We start from the raw sequence: 19,643 nt of genomic DNA on the forward strand, positions 1-19,643 counted from the left end.
GAGAGCGTTTTGGGTCTCTAAGTGTTTTCCAAGAAGAACTGAAATTGATTACAACGTGTTCCTAAAGCTCTATTTATAGACTAGCCTAATCTCAATGGGCAGTTACTCTTTGTACACCACTTGCAGGAAATTTGAATTTCTTGTAGCTGTTCCTGCACTTCTTGCTTGCTGTTAATTTCAAAATTTAAATAAATAACCAACTATCAAATGATCTAACTTAATTTAAAATAGATATAAATAAATATTATATATAGGAACATTACCAAGTAACTAATTATTTCTTTTTATAATTTTCTTATAAAAATTATATTTTGTCTAACACTTATATTTATTTACTTAAAACAAATTATTTTTTTTTTCTAAGTGATAATAATTTTTTGTCTAACAGTGATATAGAACGAAAACGAACCTTTAACGCGCCTATAAACTACAAAAGCGCGAATTTCTCGTCGCTTATTGTAATTATCTCTTCTTCACTCTGAATTTTCTCTTTAATAGATTTTTAGATCGATACCTATTTTCTATTGTTGATTCACCTACTCGATCAATTTTTATTTGCTAAACTGAATTGAATAGAGTTAAAATTTGATGCTATTACTGAAAATTGTTGGATTCGTCACCGTGTAACATCCGTTTGAAGTCCAAGTATTTACATTGTTTTAATGTTATTGATGTGCTATAGCGTAGTGGTGTTGGTGTGTTATTTATTAGTTTTGTTTTTCTGTAGTATGGTTCTGTAGTATGAACTCTTTTAACCTCTTCCATGGTTGGGTGTTGCAAAGTAAGGGTGTTCAAAATCGATCTGGACCGAATAAAATTGACCAATCGAATCAAAAAATTAAAAATCGAATAAACCAAAAATCAAAAAAACCGATAAAATCATATTTTGCTGTTTTTTTGTGGTTCGGTTTGGTTGTTTTTTTGTGGTTCGATTTGGTTTTTGATTTTGATACTGAAAATTCTAATCAAACCGAATCGAACCAATCAACTTAAAAACCATAAAAACCATTAGACCATTATCCCACCCCACCCCATCGGATAACCTAACGTTCCTAACTCCTAACCTAGCGCAGCTACTCTCTCGAAGAAGCCCCATTACCCCAACCCCTCCCAGCCCCGCCTCCCAACGCCTCACAACCTCTTCCAGTCCAGCCGAACCAGCCCCTCCCAGTCCCGCCGAACCAGCGCCTCGCATCCCCTCCCAGCAGCGCCTCCTAACCCCTTCCAGCAGCGCGAACCGGCGAACCCATTAGCAACGTTCAGCCCCTCCCAGATGATTGTTCATTTATTTGTTGCTGATTTTTGTTGATTGTTGTATTTTTACTCCAATTTAGTTTCGATATGTACATTCACTGGGTTGTTCATACTGAAATTGCTGTTCATACTGAATTACTGAAACTACTTCTGGGTTGTTCATACTGAATTACTGAAATTGCTGTACTGTTTGCTGTTCATACTGAAATTATTGTTCTGTTTGTTGTTATCCGATAATATCTGAAAACTTGATCTGAAACTGCTTCTGATTTATTATTATTATTATTAGTTATTTTAGAAAAATAAAAAATAATTTTGAACTGATTTAGTATGATTTATTACTTTTGTTTCCAATTTTATATATACAGGGAATTGGTTTGTTAGCAGCAGGACAAAGCAGCACAATTACAGGAACATATGCAAGACAATTCATAACTAAAGGGTTTTTGAAGTTAAATATAAAGAAATTGGTAAGGTCATTGATTACTAGAAGTTGTGCTATTGTTTGAACAATGATAGCTGCTAATGTTTTTAATACATCAGAGAGTTCATTGGATACTATGAATGAATGGCACAATGTGGTTCAGTCAATTCAAATTCCTTTTGCACTCATTCCACTTCTTATATTGGTGTCTAAAGAAGAGGTCATGGGTACTTTTTAAAATAGGCCTTATTGTAGAGGTAAGCTTTGTTTGCATTCTAACTTTTGTAGAATTGATTTTAATGTATACTATGATTATGTTTGGTAATTCGTCTAAAAGTGATTTCTTTCTTCCAGAAAATAAATTATTCTAAATATATCATGTTATGACTTTGTGAAGTAGTATAGTAGTATTTTTTTGAATTGATTGAAAAAACCGAACAAACTGAATTAAACCAAATCGATTTTAATTGGTTTGGTTTGGTTCGGATGACTTCGATAAAAAAAATCGAACCAAACCGAACCGTAATTTAATTAGACGATCGGATCAGATGACTTTTTCACTCAAAAACCGAACCAAACCACACCGCGAACATCCCTAATCTCTCATTGAAATTCTTATCCACTCTCTCTCTAGATGATATAGAACGAGAACGAACATTTAACGCGCCTATCAACTACAAAAGCACGAACCTCTCGTCGCTTATCATTGTAATCATCTCTTTTTCATTCTGAATTTTCTCTTTAATAGATTTTTAGATCGACACCTATTTTTTATTGTTGATTCGCTACTCAATCAATTTTTATTTGTTAAACTGAATTGGATAGATCAAAATTTGATGCTATTACTAAAAATTGTTAGATTCATCACCGTGTAACATCCGTTTGAAGTCCAAGTATTTACATTGTTTCAATGTTATTGATGTGCTATAGCGTAATGGTGTTGGTGTGTTATTTATTAGTGTTGTTTTTCTGTAGTATGGTTCTGAAGTATGAACTCTTTTAACCTCTTCTATGGTTGGGTGTTGCAAACTGCTCTTATAAAAAAAATTGGATTGTTTCGTTGCTTATTGATTGGTATGTGTGTTTGATACTTTGCTTGGTGCTCATAGCTTCATTTTCACTATTATTTATAGCCAAATGGCTTGCATATTGCATGCAGTAGTCTTGGCCACAAATTATGATATCTGAGGATTAAAATATTATGAACAACTATCCATATTATTTCATTATTATTTTTAACTTTTAGTGGGAATGATCGAAGAATATCATAGTAAATTAATGCAGGTCACGTTTTTAACATTATTTTGAAAATGAGTGGAGAAGAAAAGTTGCTGCCCCTTCAAAATAGCGAAAGAATCATTTGATTTGAATGAGTACCCAAAAGCTTGAATAGCATGAGAGTCGGTGAAAGAGCCAACAAAGATATCCTCTTGCACTCATCCTGATGGCATTGCCGAAGAAATGTAGAGAGAGGAATCAACAACTTCGAGGTATCATGCCAAAGGATAATTTTAAGAAGAAAAATATTAGGAGATTAAGGTTTGGTAAAGATTTTATTTTTTAAAGTTTATAAAAATTAATTTTTAAAAGATGATTTTTTTTTAAAAATAGTAGTATTTATATTTAGTAAATTAAATTAAAAATAGATTTTAATAAACACAAACAACATCAATCATATTTGGTAAAATAATTTTTAAAATTTAAAAAAATTATAATAGACATAAATATAAGTATTAAATTTAAAAATTAATTAACATATGAAGTTATATTAAATTTTTAAATTTTGAAAAGTATAAGCTAATTTTAAAAAGCTCAGTTTAAATGTTTTTAAAAGTATTCTAATCTTTTAAAAGCTGCAAACATAAATATATGGTCTTTTTATTTATCAAATATAAAATAAAAAATTTGAACTTTTAAAAAACACAAGTATTTCGTCAAAAATTTTTATCAAACCAAGACTAAGTAGTACTTTTCATCAATAATAGTTAATATTTTTGCAAATACTGTGTTTTTATATTATTATAGTTTAAGCGGGGAATTTAAGAGAGGCCAGTAGTAGTTTTGATTCCTCCGAAATGTGAAACTCCTGCATCCTATTATAATAAATGCATTATATGGAATATAATGAAGCTTAACATTTTAGTGGTAGTAAAAAGAATTGGTATAAGAGTAAATGGTAAAATTTATTTTTAAAACATAATGTGTTTTTTAAATTAGTTTTTAAAAGACTTTTTTAGTTAAATTTATCTTTTAATAATTTTAAGTTAATTTCATTAGTTTTTTTTTTTGTCATTTTTATTGTTGACAATGTTAAAATTTACTGATGTGACACATTAATTGATAATATACTGACTATATTACATATTTAATTGTCTTAATTGGCTGCTAACATAGTAAATTTATAAAATTATACCAAACTAATCCCAAATTGAGAGGCTCTTGAGGCATTGGAATTTCTTAATTTAGAATTAATTTAATTTAATTTTATAAACTTATCATCATGTTAGCAGCCAATTAGAACTATGAGGTGTGTACTGTGTTGTCACGTCACATGTCATATCATTAAACTCTTACACTATCAGTAACGAAAGTGACAGGAAGACTAATGTGACTAACCTAAAATTTTTGAATAACAAATTTGATCAAAAAAAATTTTGGATATCAATTTGGAGAACGGATAATCTTTCAAGAACGAATTTGACCATTTACTTATCACTAAACTTATACTAGGGTGCAAACCTATCCTAACTACAAGAAATTCGTCGGATATCGTCGGATTTACCGGCAAATTTTCTAGATAAATTTGACTGTATAAAATTTGCCAGAAAATGCTTACAGTTGGATTTTTCTAGTCCGACGCTAATTTTCGTCGGAATTAGATGTGGAATATAGGGGTAGGATGAAAAAATATATAGATAGTTACCGTCGGATTAATCCGAGGGTAACGTTGGCACCATGTTGTTGTGCACATTCACACCATTTTACTGTCGGATTTATCTGACGAAACATTTTTTTGGAGATTTTTAAAAAAAAATCTATTGGCTGTTACTGTCGGTAAATTCTGACAGTAATGCCGACAGAAATAATTTTTTTTTAAGACACAATTGTTTTCTGTCCATTTAAAGCTTGACCTGATGACAAACATAATTAATATAATGCTTTAAACTTGAAGTGAAATATCAAACAAACAACGTAAAAGTATGGAATGATATATGGTAATTGATATATCTAAAACAATGTTAATTACAATATCTTCTTGTCAATGTTTGGTAAAGAATTATACATATCATAAAACTATATTTAAAGTAACCCTATCTAGATTCATCATCTTTTTTCTTTGGTTCATCATCCTCTTCTTTTGAGGTTGTTTCCTGATCATTGAATTCGTCTTCCTCCTCTTCGTCCACGTCGACCCCATCTTCTTCAAGATCATTGTCCTGTTGTGGTAGTGCGTCGCCCTGTAATCCAAGGTCAATGATATCATCATCCAAAATAGTAGAGCTAAAGGTAATTGGTTCACTAGTATCAACTACCATTTTCAAAGGGGTTAGGTCATCAATCTAGTAAACTTCCTGACCCTCTGTCCTATCATAAGACTCGATGCGGCCTCTTGCCTTAGTGTTAACCATAACCACCCAACTAGACTTGCATGAACCCGGATAAGGCAAAAAATACACCTGTCGTGCATTTTGAGGTAGAATAAAAGGATCGTAGTGCCTATATTTCCTGATTATATTAACTTCAGTAATATCGTAGTCCTTGTGCTTTCATGTTCCTTGTCACGACCTTGGATCATGTCATTCACATTTAAACACGCACACCTTGTACATAGTGCGACAGAAATACTCTAACTTAATTATGTTGTGCAACACACTAAACTAATCAGAGTGACCCTGCCTGAATCCCTACGAATCCAAATTACGGTGTTGTCAGTTTTCTTCCTTATCAGTTTCCTGTCCATGACTGTGAGATCATTAAGGCTAAGTTTGGTAGCACATAACTCCCTAAAGAACTCACTTATTTCTGTAAGGAATTTTCAGATGTTGGTTGGAAGTTTTCTAAACGTGACTGGAAGCAAAGACTCCATGAAAACATTACAATCATGGCTCTTCAACCTAGCAAGCCTACCTTGTGACACGTTTGCACACCTGCTCAAGTTAGAGGCGTAACCATCAGGAAACCTCAATCCCCTAACCCACCTATAAACATTTTGCCTCTGTTCCTTTGCTAGAGCGAACACCACCTTTGGTTTAGCCCATCGCACATTATCAAGTCTCCTTAAGTTCAGATCTGGCCGCCTGCAAATGTCCATCAAGTCTAACTGTGCGTTATCGTTATTCTTTGTTTGCACATCATCCATTACTGTGTGCAAGATATTATCGAACATGTTTTTCTTAATGTGTATCAAATCAAGACAATGTCAAATCAAGTTGTCTCTCCAATAAGGCAACTCTAAGAATATACTCTGTTTAGTCCAATTATGCTTCTTGCCATATTTCAGAGGTCTCAAAGCTGCCCAGTTTTCGACGTTCTTTGGAATTCTACTGACACGATGCCAAACTTGCTTAGTACTCAAATTTCTGGGTGCCTCTTTGTGTTCAATTGTATTCTTTTTGAACGAGTACCAGTTGCACCAAAAAAGATGATTATAGTCGAAAAAACTTCGATGGCAATTAAATCACAAAATCTTACCGCCCTTTAGCAACCAAAATGCCTTCATATCCTCCATATAAATGGGGCATGCCATTCTGCCCTAAGTAGACCAACCTGACAACATGCCGTATGCAAGAAAGTCATTAGTGGTCCACATCAAGGCAGCCCGTAGTTAAAATTTTGTCTTCGTCGAAATATCATACGTTTCTACACCATCAATCCACAACTCCTTTAACTCATCCACCAAGGACTGCAAGAAGACATCTATTTTGGCCTTTGGATTGTTAGGACGAGGTATGATGCAAGTTAGGAACATGTATAGATCTTTCATGCATATTTCATGATTCAGGTTATAAGGTGTCACGACTACAGGCCAACACGAGTACGAGTTACCGAAATTAGAGTTTGGTGCGAACCTGTCAGAACACAAAGCTAATCTAACATTTCTAAGCTCGCTGGAAAATGTAGGATGTACCCGATCAAAATGCTTCCAGGCTTCGTCGTGTGACGGATGCGTCATAGTTCCATCATCTCTCTTGTTGTTACTATGCGAGGTCATGTGAGGGACCGAACTCGTCGATGCATATAATCGTTTCAACCTAGGGATCAACGCAAGTAGTGCATTCGTTTCATTGGAACTCTCTTTAACCAGCATTTACTAATATGTTCTCTCTCGACTTGGAACTTCGATGATTTACAGAATCTATATTCAGTTAGGTCTGCATCTCCTTGTAATACAACATGCACCCATTCAAACAACAATCAATTTTCAATGACTTTAGACCCAATTTCGAAACTAACTTCTTTGCTTCGTAGTGCGATGTCAGAGGTTCCAACAGGTACCAGTTCATTGCAAAAAGTGGCCCATTTATCAAAAAGCTCTTCACATAATTTGACTCCGACTTAATAGTCATCATTCTAACACATGCAGACAACTCTGAATGAATACTTCCCTCAAACAATGGTCTCGCAACAAATTCTAATAGATGATAAAATATCTTTGCCTCTGGGTTAGGATCTTGTTCAGCTTTTTCTTGCTCCGTAACACCTCTTGCATCAAACACCATCTCGTTGTATCTTTGTTGGTTACCCTCCCAAGTTATGTCTTCGATGTTTAGTTCTCTTTCGACCCGAACCCTCATTGATCGACAATCAGGCCTATTGAAATTCAAGCTAGACCTGTTAATTCCCTGTTTGTCGACTTCTCCATGCTCCGTCCACATTTAACACCCATCTTTGAACTTGTTACGGTAAAGGTGAAGTGTTATATCCGCAGGTCCTAACCACTTAGTCAGCCGACACTTTTCACACAGACACCTAAATACCCCTTTAAACCTATACGGTTCCATGCTGAACACATGCCCAAGTAACGCGTCAACTCCCTCAAAGAATTCAGGTTTTAATCTCCCCATATACCGTTGTCTCTATCATACATCCACAAACAATGACTTGGAATTATTTTGAATCACACACCCTAGAATTCAACGAACAAGACAAAATTATTAAAGTAATACCAAAATTATTAGAATCTTTTGCAAACCAAACAAGTTTTAAAACAAATCGCACGAAATTTTGGCAGAAGTTCCCTTTAACTTAGAGACATCCATCAAATAAATATAACAATTTTCACAAAAGAAACAACTACAAGCATGTATTAGAACAAACACAAATTCAATAACATATCAAATCATAACTGTTCTAATGCGCAACCCCTTATAACTCCACAATTTCTAGCAAACAAGGGTTTCAAGAAGGTGTCTCTATGCGACCTTCTCCCACTTCCGTCCTAAAACTCTATCCTAGGAAAAGTAAGTCGAACATAAAACTTAAACAATTGATTATAGTTAGAGATAGAAAACCTACCTGAAACACGATACATAGAATACGGAAGAAGCAAAATCTAATTATTCTCAGAGAAATAGCACTGTTCTAATGAAAAAGAAAACTTATTAAACTCACGTGAAACTAATTTAATTCAACAAACTACACAAAGTCGAACACTGTTAATCTCACCCTACCTAACCTACATTAACTTAATTATAATTTCTATTTACGTTAAATTAACATAAGAAATCCTAATCATAAACTGTATTACCCTATTTTAATCAATAATTTGATAATAAAGTACATAATAAAACTCTACTCACAACAAAATCTGAGAAAACTAAAAACCACAAACCAAACTCTAACCACAAACTCTATTACCATAATTTAGTCAACAATTTGGTAAAATACCTAACAAAATTCTAAAGTCACAAAAAATATGAAAAACGGCAAAAAAATATATACTAAATCCTAATCAAAACTTCATTGTACTAATTTAATCAATAATTTCGTAAACTATTTACCAAAAAATCTTAAACTCTAAAAAACTTAATAAAATTAAAAAACTATACCAAACTTACCTTTGATCGTGGCAGCAAGATGCTGGAACAGTGGTGATACCAGTAGTGATGGCGACATCGACGACAGTGGCTACCACGAATTACGGTAGTGTTCCAAACCTCCCTAGCCGTGACCAACAGCTCTAGGGGCGACAACATCCAGCAGTGGTGGCACCAGAGGCTTTGGAGGTGATGGCGACGCCAGCAACACCTCCTCCGACGGTAGAGCACAAGAGGAGAGAGAGAGCCAGAGGGAAGAGAGAGAGAGAGAGAGAGAGAGAGAGAGAGAGAGAGAGCAGAGAGAGTGAACTCGGACAAATGAGGGAGGAAGGGTTCGCGTTTGAATCTTATAACACGTTACTATCGGATTTACCGTCGGATTACTCCAACAGTAAATTGGTGCAACGCAGTGTTTCATTAAATCTATTTGCCGTCAGCTTTAGCCAACGATACATTCACCAGTAACTTTGGCGCCAACAAAATCATATTTCGCGCCACTAATCACAGTCGGAACTAGCATCGAAATGTAAAATGACTAAGATCATCATGGAACGGAAAAATGAGGGAGATGAGGACAAGGGTAGAATGGTAACATCATATATGTTTTTGAACGAGTGCAATCAAGGAAATTCAAAACAGCATCAAATACAAATGATAACGGGTTCCTTCAGAATTAATAGAATTAATGGTGAGGCTGATTGCGTGGGATTTGATAATTATGGGAAGGTTGATTTGGAAAGAACAAAAATGGATATATGTATTGATGAGGGAAGTGGGACCAAAAGAGTAGAGGTAAGTGTACAAGGCTGGAAAGGTGTGGGTTTGGGCTCTAATAATTCTGAGGCCCACGCACAAGGTACCAAGTCCTGTCTTCTATTGGGTCATAGGGAAAATGAGCTAGTAAAAGAGAAGCGGATGGGCTGGGCAATAATGCCACAGGAGACCAGTTAGGGACATGGATCGGGTCAGGGGCTGGTCAGGGGAGTCGGTTCGAGCCGGGCGGATCCCTCCATGAACTCTGCTGGGCTTTGCGAATTGGGCTGCTCACTTCAGCGCTCCCCAATCCTTACTCACGCCGCATTGCAGGAAAGCCTCCTGCATCCTGATTCTGCGACGCGTCTTGGGGGCCAACTTAGAGGCAACTGTGGTATCTGGTGCAGTTTTCTATGAAGAAGAAGAAGATATCATGGCGATTTTACAAAGTCATAATGAAGCTATGGCGGCAAAAATAAAGATGGCAAAACAAAAGGAGAAAGCAAGGAGGAGTAGGCCCAAGCAACATAAAAAGGTGTGTAAAATTTCATTTAAAAGATTTATAGTTGTTGGAATATTAGAGGTTTAGGAGGGGATGGAAAGTTGAGTATGGTAAAAGAGTTGAAAAAGAAGTTTAAGTTGAATATGCTAGGATTAATTGAAACTAAGAGGGAGGTAGTGACCAAATTTGATGTTGCTCGAGTATGGGGATGTGACACGGTAGGCTGGGAATATGTGGAATCAGTAGGAGCCTCTGGCGGTTTATTATTAATGTGGGATGATGTGCTATTTAAACGGTTAAACTGCTATAAAGGAGATGGTTGGCTTTGTGTGCAAGGAGTGCTGAAAAAAAATAACGTTAACTGTGCATTCTGTTTAGTGTATGGCGCACATGTCCGGAGTGAGAAACAGATGATGTGGGAGGAGTTGAGCTATATTGCGGGTCTATGTCAGGTTCCATTTTGTTTCATAGGAGATTTCAACGAGATACTAAAGTTGGAGGAAAGAAAAGGCACAGCTAGTATACCGGCATCTGCAGAAGACTTTAAGGAATGGGTACAGGATTTACAGCTAGTGGATTTACCGCTTACTGATCGAAAATTCAAATGGTTTCGAGGTCGTTCCTGTAGCCGCATAGATAGGGTTCTTGTCAGTGTGGAGTGGCTTGAGGAGTTCCCAGATACTCGTTTGAGAAGAGGACCTAGAATGCTATCAGATCATTGCCCGTTGATTCTAGAAGATGCGAGGTTTAGTGCGGATCCAAGACCGTTCCGAAGCTTAGACTCCTGGTTTACACATGAAGGATTTCTAAGGATGGTGAAGGATGAGTGGAGAAAATTAGGTGATGAACAGTTTACTGGTAAGCTGAAGGCCTTAGCGGTTCCACTGAGGAGATGGCACAAGGACAATTTTGGGGACATTGACAACATGATAAATAAGTTCGAGGAAGAAATTATGAAGATTGATGACATGGTTAGTGTTGGTAGTCATGATGGAACATTGGAGGCTAGACGGAAGGCTCTTGTGACTTGTTGTGCGAAGTGGTATGCCAGAAACGAGATTCATTGGAAGCAGATGTCTCGATCTCAACATGCTAGAGATATGGACAAGAACACTAGATACTTCCATAACCTAGCATTGGATAGAAGAAGGAACAACAGAATCGACTCCCTGGTAATTAATGGCAGAGTGGTGAGGAACCAGGCCAGAATAAAAATTGCAATTATAGGATTTTATAAAAAACTATATCGACAGGAGTATTATCCGAGGGTTGGAATCCGTGATGGGTTGGTAAGGCAGATTAATGAGGAGGAGGCAGGGGAGTTAGAGGTAATGCCATCGCCTGAGGAAGTACGTGAGGCAGTATGGGATTGTGGTTCCAGTAAAGCGCCAGGTATTGATGGCTACAATATGAATTTCATAAAGAAATGTTGGGGTGAGATTAGCCAAGAGTTTACTGCAGCTGTTTTGGGTTTTTTCCAAAGTGCGAAGCTACAAACAGATGCTAACGTAACATGGGTGGCGCTAGCTCCAAAATTTGTGGAAGCTAAGGAAATTAAAGACTTAAGGCCAATTAGTATGGTTGGCTGTGTCTATAAGGTGATATCCAAAGTCTTGGTGAGAAGAATGCGGTAAATAATACCAGGTTTAGTGGGAGAGACTCATTCTGCGTTTATAAAGGGTCACAAAATACACGATGGTGTACTCATTGCTTGTGAGACGGTCCAATGGTTGAAGTTGCGTAAAAAGCAGGCAGCAATTATCAAACTAGATTTTCAGAAAGCCTACGACAGAGTGAGATGGAGCTTTGTGGATATGGTACTCCAAAAGATGGGTTTTGGTCTTAGATGGAGGGCATGGGTGAAGGAATGTGTGACCACAGCGTCTATGTCAGTGTTGATTAATGGATCACCATCCAAGCCGTTCAGGATGGAGAGAGGTCTGAGACAAGGAGATCCGCTGTCTCCTTTTCTGTTCGTTCTAGTTGTCGACGTCTTGCATAGGATGGTGGGCGAGGCAGTCAGGAATGGCCGCATCTCTCCACTGTTGGTGGGTAGGGACAACATAGAATTGTCGCATCTCCAATTTGCAGACGACACAATTTTATTTTGCCCACAAGATACGGAAATAATATTGAACTATAAGAGGCTTTTACGTTGTTTCGAGTGGATGTCTGGCCTGAGTATTAACTTTGACAAGTCAAATCTGATTTTGGTTAACTGCAAGCAAGAATGGGTGACGAATATGTATGGTTTGTTGGGATGCGCCGAAGCTACTTTACCTATCAGGTATTTAGGAATCTCTTTAGGCGCGAACCCCCGGCTCGTGAAGACCTGGAAACCGATCATAGACAAGGTGGAAGATAAGCCTAGTTTGTGGAAAGCCAAGTCCCTCAACAAAGCTGGCAAGCTGGTTCTCATAAAATCGGTCCTAAATAGTCTGCCGGTTTACTACTTAAACTTGTACAAAATACCAAAAGCGGTGGCAGAAAAGATAATCGGGCTACAGAGAAGGTTTTTGTGGAGTAAAGAAGATGGAAATAACAGTATACCACTTGTGAAATGGGAGATGGTGCAAGCCCCAAAAAAGTTAAGCGGTTTAGGGGTGGGGGATGCGTTAAGGAATACGGCGCTTCTGTTCAAGTGGTGGTGGCGTTTTTCGAATGAAGATTGTCCGCTGTGGAAGAAGGTTGTATGTTCTTGTAATCTTTTGAACCCTTCTGTAATGATGTCAAAACAGGAATTACTGTTAAGGGGTGGCCCGTGGAAAGATATTTGTCAGCTTAATATTAAAGAGTCACATGCGAGAGATATGATGATCAGTGGATTGGCTATGGAGGTGGAAAATAGCATACGTATTCATTTCTGGGAGGATGATTGGCTACAAAGTGGTCTGTTGAAAGATAGTTTTCCGAGACTCTTCTCTGTTTCAAATTAACAAGGATATATCGTAGGGGATTGTGGGTTTTGGGATGGGATAGAATGGGTGTGGAACTTTCAGTGGAGGAGAGAGTTATTCCAATGGGAACTTGAGTTGCTCAATCAACTTTATGACCGGTTGTGACTAGTAAGAATGTCGCCTAGTAGAGATGATACAATTGTATGAAAATTTGATAAAACATGTATCTATTCTACAAAATCTTTTGTGCAGGTGCTACAGAACGAGATTCTCCCAGAAGACATCACAAGCTACAGCTTTACTAGTGCCATTTAGAGAGGATTGGTTCCTCCAAGAGTAGAGCTCTCTGCGTGGTTTGTCCTAATAGGCAGGATCAACACTAAAGAGAAGCTGAGTAAGCTAGGAATCATACATCATAGCAATAACATTTGTGTTTTGTGTAAAAAAGAAATAGAATTTGTGCACCATTTGTTTTTTGGTTGTGAATTTACTTGGCAGGTGTGGTGTGCTTGGTTGACGGGTACAGACAGAGCTTGAGCTATTCCGGAGACTGTCAAAGAACTGTTTGAGAGTTGGATTGAAGTGCCTGGTCGTAATTCTAAGAGAAAGAGGTGGCTGATAGGATTCTGTGCGGTTATCTGGAACATTTGGTTAGAAAGAAACAGCAGAATCTTCCAGAGATTAGAGACAAGTGTTGATGGAATCAAGAATAAGTCATTTCTGAGTTATAAGGAATGGTGTGGTGTAGATCCGTTTGGTTGTTGATGGCAATGTCGGAGATGACAATGGATTCTACCGCATAGTCGGTCCTAAATATCTTTTACATATTACATTTGAAAATATGTTTGGTTGCAAAGTATTAACTCAAATAGATCTGCTATACATCCAAGTCTTATTGTCATCCAAGTCCAACTTAGTAGGCCTAACATTAACAAAAATCACTCTCATTAAAAGAGCATGTAACACACACCCGAAACTCGAAACAAACGTTACCTCTCGTTTCGCGCTCTAATATGAAAAACCGTTCATATCTCCTATTCAAAATTGCAACAAAGACATTTGAAATCTCCCTCAAAATCTCTCAAAAATCTTTCAAATTCTTTGCGAAAAACTACAGGAAAATCTGGTGCTGCATTTGAGATCATCAATAAAAAATACAGAAATAGAACAACAAAAATTCCTCAAGGTCCTGATAAAACTACTTGGTCATTATGTTCAATTTTCTCCTTCGCATTTCTTGCATTTCTACTAGTTCGGTTTAGGGTTTAGTGGATCGAGTTTGTTCATTTAGTAGATCGAGTTTATTTGATTCAATTTTTTCTTATTTTTCTCTATAACTAGGGCATCGAATGAGACTTTAGTAGTTGTGATGCATTTTAATTGAGGTTCATTTAGTTTCTCTTCATTAAATAATTTTGGTTCATTAAGTAATTTCAATTCATTTCTTAGTTTAATTGAGGTTCATTTGATTTTGTTTCGCTTGAATTTACTGAACTTGTTCATGTATGCTTGTTTATTTAGTTATAGCTCTGATATTTGTTAGTTGTATACACTTGAATAATTTATAATAAGATACAATTTCCCTTCCGATACATGTGTTGGTTGTGCTTTTTTTATCACTCATTAATCATTACTCTAATCGTATTTTGTCAAGGGATATGTTTAGTACTTTGTAACTATTTTTGTTCTCTTTTTTAATGAATGATAGGATATAAAGTTTTTCTTTTTCACTGCAATATTTTGCTAACATCTTTATTGGTTCTGATTTTTTCTGGTACTATCATTAAATAATTTCGATTCATTTCTTAATTTATTTGAAGTTCATTTGGATCCAGAAATAAATTCAATGTATTTTTATTGATGATTGAGTATTTTTGACTGTTTTTTCAAATCTGAGCTAATTTCGGTTTATTTGTGAATTAACTGAAGTTCACTTGATACTGTTGTTAAGTATTGACCAAATTTTTAAACATAGTTGATCCTGTACTTTTAAATTAATACATATTAATAAATTTCTTTTAATTGTAGGAATAAATTGATGCTTTCAAGCATGAATATGGTCCAATTATTCTCTTGGACAAGATAAATAAATTGAAAGACAGTAATTGAGAGATCTGAAGGCATAAGAATCTCAAAGTCATCCGCTAACCTCTCAAGTCTTTTCTGTAGATTATCATCGGGGACATAAAAGTAAATAGGTTCAATCTTATAAATTGTAATGAATTTCTATTGATATTCTTGAACACTATTTTGTAAAGAATTGTAAGAGGCAAACACTTCTTTGACTCCTTGTAAATGTTAATATATATATATATATATATATATATTTGAAAAAAAAATTTTAAATTTTTTTTGATTTATTTGTTAAAAATGTCTAGGATATATGGAGATCATATTAATTTGAATGAATCTATGTTCACACTGAATAGATTGAATGTATTTATCAAACATCATCAGCAACGGCAAAAATACAAATGAATTAGACACAAATGAACCGAAATCTATTCTAATAAACATCTAAATTATTTACCACAATACAATTGCAGAAACTAATTAAAAAAACTAAAAAGTAACTATTCAATAAAACATAACACAAATAAAAACTTAACCCTCATTTTTATCAAAAGAAAAAATATTATATAAGTAAAACATAAATGAAGCGAAATTTATTTTACTAAACAGCGAAACTTCTATCATAGTGCATCATATTCTCTTTAGGATAATTCATATCCTATTCATGATAATGGCTAGAGTTTGACTAAATCATCGATCCACCATTTAAAAGGTTAAAAAAAAGTAAATCATATATTAGCGAATGTACTAACATGCACAAACACATTTTTGCCTAATCAAAAGAAAATCAATGTTACCTCACTTAGAGCTACCTTTTTACTTTTTCTTTGATGCATTTGCGATCATTTTTTCCATATTCGATCCCAATCTATTTTTGGGATGTCCTCTTATTCTAACACGTAAGAGACTTTGAAGGTCGTTAACATCATTCACTACTAGAAAACTAGTTATTACAGACAGATATTTCCGACGGATTTATCCCACGGAAATACAGACAAAATTTCAGAGGGATTTTTTGTCGGAAAATAAAAAAAATGAATTAGTATAAATTACAGATGGAAACAAAAATTCGTCGATAAGTCTGTCGGAAAAATTAATTTTTTTCGTGGGAAATGGTTACAGACGGATTTTTCTGTCTGTAATTAAATGGACAAAACGGTGTGTTTTGTTAAATTATTACAGACGGAATTTAAAAAAATTCGTCGGTAATATTGCCTTAAACCTAAACTCTACTTCTATACCCTCGAGCTCCACAATTACACTCCAAACGAGTTTCACAATCAGCTTCATACTCCATTCACACTCCAAATCTTGCTCCTCAGCGCCGCATTCTTCCATCACCGCTGTTCCATAACCACAATCATCCACCGCATTCTTCCATCATCAACACCTTTGGGACTTCCATCACTCTTGTCGTTATCAATCATCACTCTCGGTAAACCTAACTCTACTTTTATGAGTATAAATTTTAATCCTCCTTCAGTGACATTTTCTTTTCTTCAAACCCAACATCGATGGTGAGTTTTTGAATTTTCTACTATATTTTCTTCTAGTTAGTTTAATTGCTGCTTGATTTCATTTCCGATTTAGGATTAAGCTAGGGTTTGCTTTTGATTTTGTGATTTATTTGTTTGCTGTGATGAACTTTTTATCTAATCAAAGCATTTCGAATGATGCAAGTAAGCTATTTGATGAAAATCCTCAGAATGGTGTTTTGGTACTACGTATGTATACCCTTCCTTGCTCACATCATTTTCTAATTATTCTTTTTTATTTTTCTTCACTCTGTACTACTACTCAGCCTTACCTTTTCATTTTAAATAACAAAATAAATCAACAATTTCTTTATATATATATATATATATAGTGAAAGTGAAGGCTGGGAAGAAGAGAAAGAAGTGTTTGTTTGAAATTGGGGGTGGTTGGTGGGCTGAATAATAATAATAATAATAATAATAATAATAATAATAATAATAATAATAATGTTGAAAGGAAAAAAGGGTGTGTTAATGAGGTTGTGGAAGCAGAGGGGAGCATAATAGCAGATCTAATAGAAAAAGAAGAAATTTATTCTAGATAATGTTATCCAACTCAATGTGGTATAAAGTTCATTTTTTAATTCAGCCAAGCAGAAGAGAATACATGGTCTGATGTCGAAGTTTTGAGGTTAGCAGCTGCAGTAGAATCAAATTCAGTACATCCAGTTGGGAAAGCTATTGTGGATGCTACTCAGAAAGTTAATTGTACTAACGCTAAGGTTCTTCTTTCTCTATTCAACTTCCCCATCCTGACATCAAGTGTTCTCATTGCTTTATTCTGTGACGAACTTTACTTCTTTTCTCTCATCATATCACCCACTGTTCTTTGGTCTCTTCTTGCTCATACAAATCACATGACACTTTTGTTTACATGAGCTGATAAATTGAATATATTCTAATACATCATTTTGGTGTAGTATTAAATATCATATCATTAGCTTTAATTGTTATAGTATCTTTTATTTATTTATTTAAATTATTGATTAGTTTATCATATTAATAAAATGTATTTTACATAAATAATGGAAATAAATAAACAAAATTATTTGAAAATTAAAATAAAAAGATAATATCATTGTTATATTTGCCGACCCTACTCTTTACTATATTACCTAGTTTATCTATACATCTGAGTGTGTATGTGTCAGAAAGAGAATGATATCATAGTTTATAATACTGGTGGATTTTTGGCTTTCCCACTACTAGAAAACTGGTTATTACAGACGGATATTTTCAATGAATTTATCCCACGGAAATACAGACGAAATTTCAGAGGGATTTTTTGTCGAAAAACAAAAAAAATAAATTAGTATAAATTACAGACGGAAAAGAAAATCCGTCGATAATTCTGTCGAAAAAATTAATATTTTTCGTGAGAAATGGTTACAGACAGAAAATCCGTCTATAATTAAATACAAAAAATTGCTGCATTTTATTAAATTATTACAGACGGAAAATCCATCAGTAATTTAAAATTTTTTCGTCGAAAATGTTTGATATTCGCGTTTATGATCCTTTGTGCCCGAGCTCGTTCATTCGCAGCACCAAATCAAAGGAGCTAAACCTAGCATTCCCCCCTCCGTTGACAAGCTTCTTCTTCTCCTTCCCTCACCTACAGCACCACCGCCGGCCACCCTAACCGCCGCAGCTACCTTCTCCTTCTTCTCCTCTTTTTTAAACACTGAACCAGTAGAACACAGCCCCTCTCTCTCTCGTTCTTTCTCGTTCGCAGAACAAAGCAACCTCAAGCTCCACCACCACCGCCCCTCAAGCTCGCATATCTTCTCAGCGCTACAGCCATCATCTCCTCCAATCAATGTCGCGGCTACCTTTGCGCAAGCCCTAGCTCCGTGGCGACCAAAATCGGTTCCTCCGTCAGTCGCGGTTCCACCTCTCTCTTTCCCCCTGTTCGAACCGTAGAGACCAGGTTTTGGTTTTAAAATTCTTTTAATTTCTGTTGAGTTCAATTAATTTTGTTTAGTTAGTTTGATTTTACTAATTACTTTAGTTAGATTTGTTTTCTGATTATTAGATTTTTAGGTTGTTAAAATAGGATTAGATTAGGTTTTGATTCTGAATAGCTGAGAAATAGGATTAGATTAGGTTTTCTGTTTTCACTTTCCTTTCTTGCTAGGGTTGGTACCTAGTAGCAGGTAGGTTTCTACTTTCTACTGATTCAGGTAAAGACCTTGAAGGCTTTGAAAGAGGAATATATTGTTCACTGATTTAGGTAAAGACCTTGAAGGCTTTAAAGTATTTTTTCTACTTTCTACTGCAGAATTTTTTTAAATTAATAAAAGAAGAATATATTGTTCACTGATTCAGGTAAAGTCTTCACAGCTATATATACTTTTCCACCTACACCTTTTCCACCTGTTTCTTTCAGAGGCAAGTGTTAATGTAGCCATAGCACGCAGATAGGTTCCCCAATTCTATCCATTTTATTATTTAGTTAAAAAGAAGTAAAAGATCTTATCTATTGATTATGTTGTCTTTAACTTGTTGATCTGCAGATACATTATGATCACCAAGTGCTTCTTGATTATCTAATTTCAAAGAATACTGGAATAAGTTGTGCTAAATATCTTTTAAGGTATTTTAAATTTTGTCGTCAATCACATTACTTTCTCTTTCCTTGGTTTTAAATAAAATAGTTGGAAAAGGTTTTATAATTATAGGTATGGTTCATGTAGCTCTGTGTTGTACTAAACTATCTTCTTCTAACAACAACAACTAAGGATCTTCTATTTTATTGAGTTCTTTATTCCTTCTGCATGCAGAATCTTTGTTGCCACTTGGAATGTAGCAAGGAAGTCACCTCCAAGTTATTTGAACCTTGAAGATTGGCTTCACACCTCTCCACCCGCTGATATCTATGTTCTTGGGTAAATTACTAATGCCGATTGTATAGTGTGCAAGTCATCTTTTGTTCTGCAACATTTCTTGCTGAGAAATTTTTTGCATTTTCTTTTTGGCCTCAAGTTTCAAGAAATTGTACCTCTTATTGCTGGTAACATTTTGGGAACATAAGACAATGGCCCTGCAAGGAAATGGCTTGCTCTTATTAGGAAGACCCTTAAGCTTGTTGGTTGAATGCTTGAAATAATATTTATTTGCATTTTCAAAATGGGGATCATATTTATCCTGTCTTCCTCATGAATTTTT

General features: G+C 35.3%; 1 long non-coding RNA gene across 3 annotated transcripts; it reads left to right on the top strand.

The window, feature by feature from the left end:
• The first annotated feature begins 1,035 nt into the window (after positions 1-1,035).
• On the top strand, positions 1,036-19,361 carry LOC110268017 (uncharacterized). Of its 3 annotated transcripts, XR_015907735.1 has the most exons (4): positions 1,036-1,935; positions 2,963-3,168; positions 18,992-19,071; positions 19,259-19,361. It is a non-coding gene; the product is annotated as an uncharacterized LOC110268017 (long non-coding RNA). The 3 variants fall into 3 exon arrangements; XR_015907737.1 differs by lacking the exons at positions 18,992-19,071; positions 19,259-19,361 and adding an exon at positions 14,896-15,153 and having other exon boundaries at positions 2,950-3,168; XR_002356023.2 differs by lacking the exons at positions 18,992-19,071; positions 19,259-19,361 and adding an exon at positions 14,896-15,153.
• Positions 19,362-19,643: the final 282 nt, after the last annotated feature.

Source organism: Arachis ipaensis, chromosome B10 (assembly GCF_059453495.1).
Source record: "Arachis ipaensis isolate K30076 ecotype BB chromosome B10, ASM5945349v1, whole genome shotgun sequence".
In the NCBI taxonomy this organism is placed as follows: domain Eukaryota; kingdom Viridiplantae; phylum Streptophyta; class Magnoliopsida; order Fabales; family Fabaceae; genus Arachis; species Arachis ipaensis.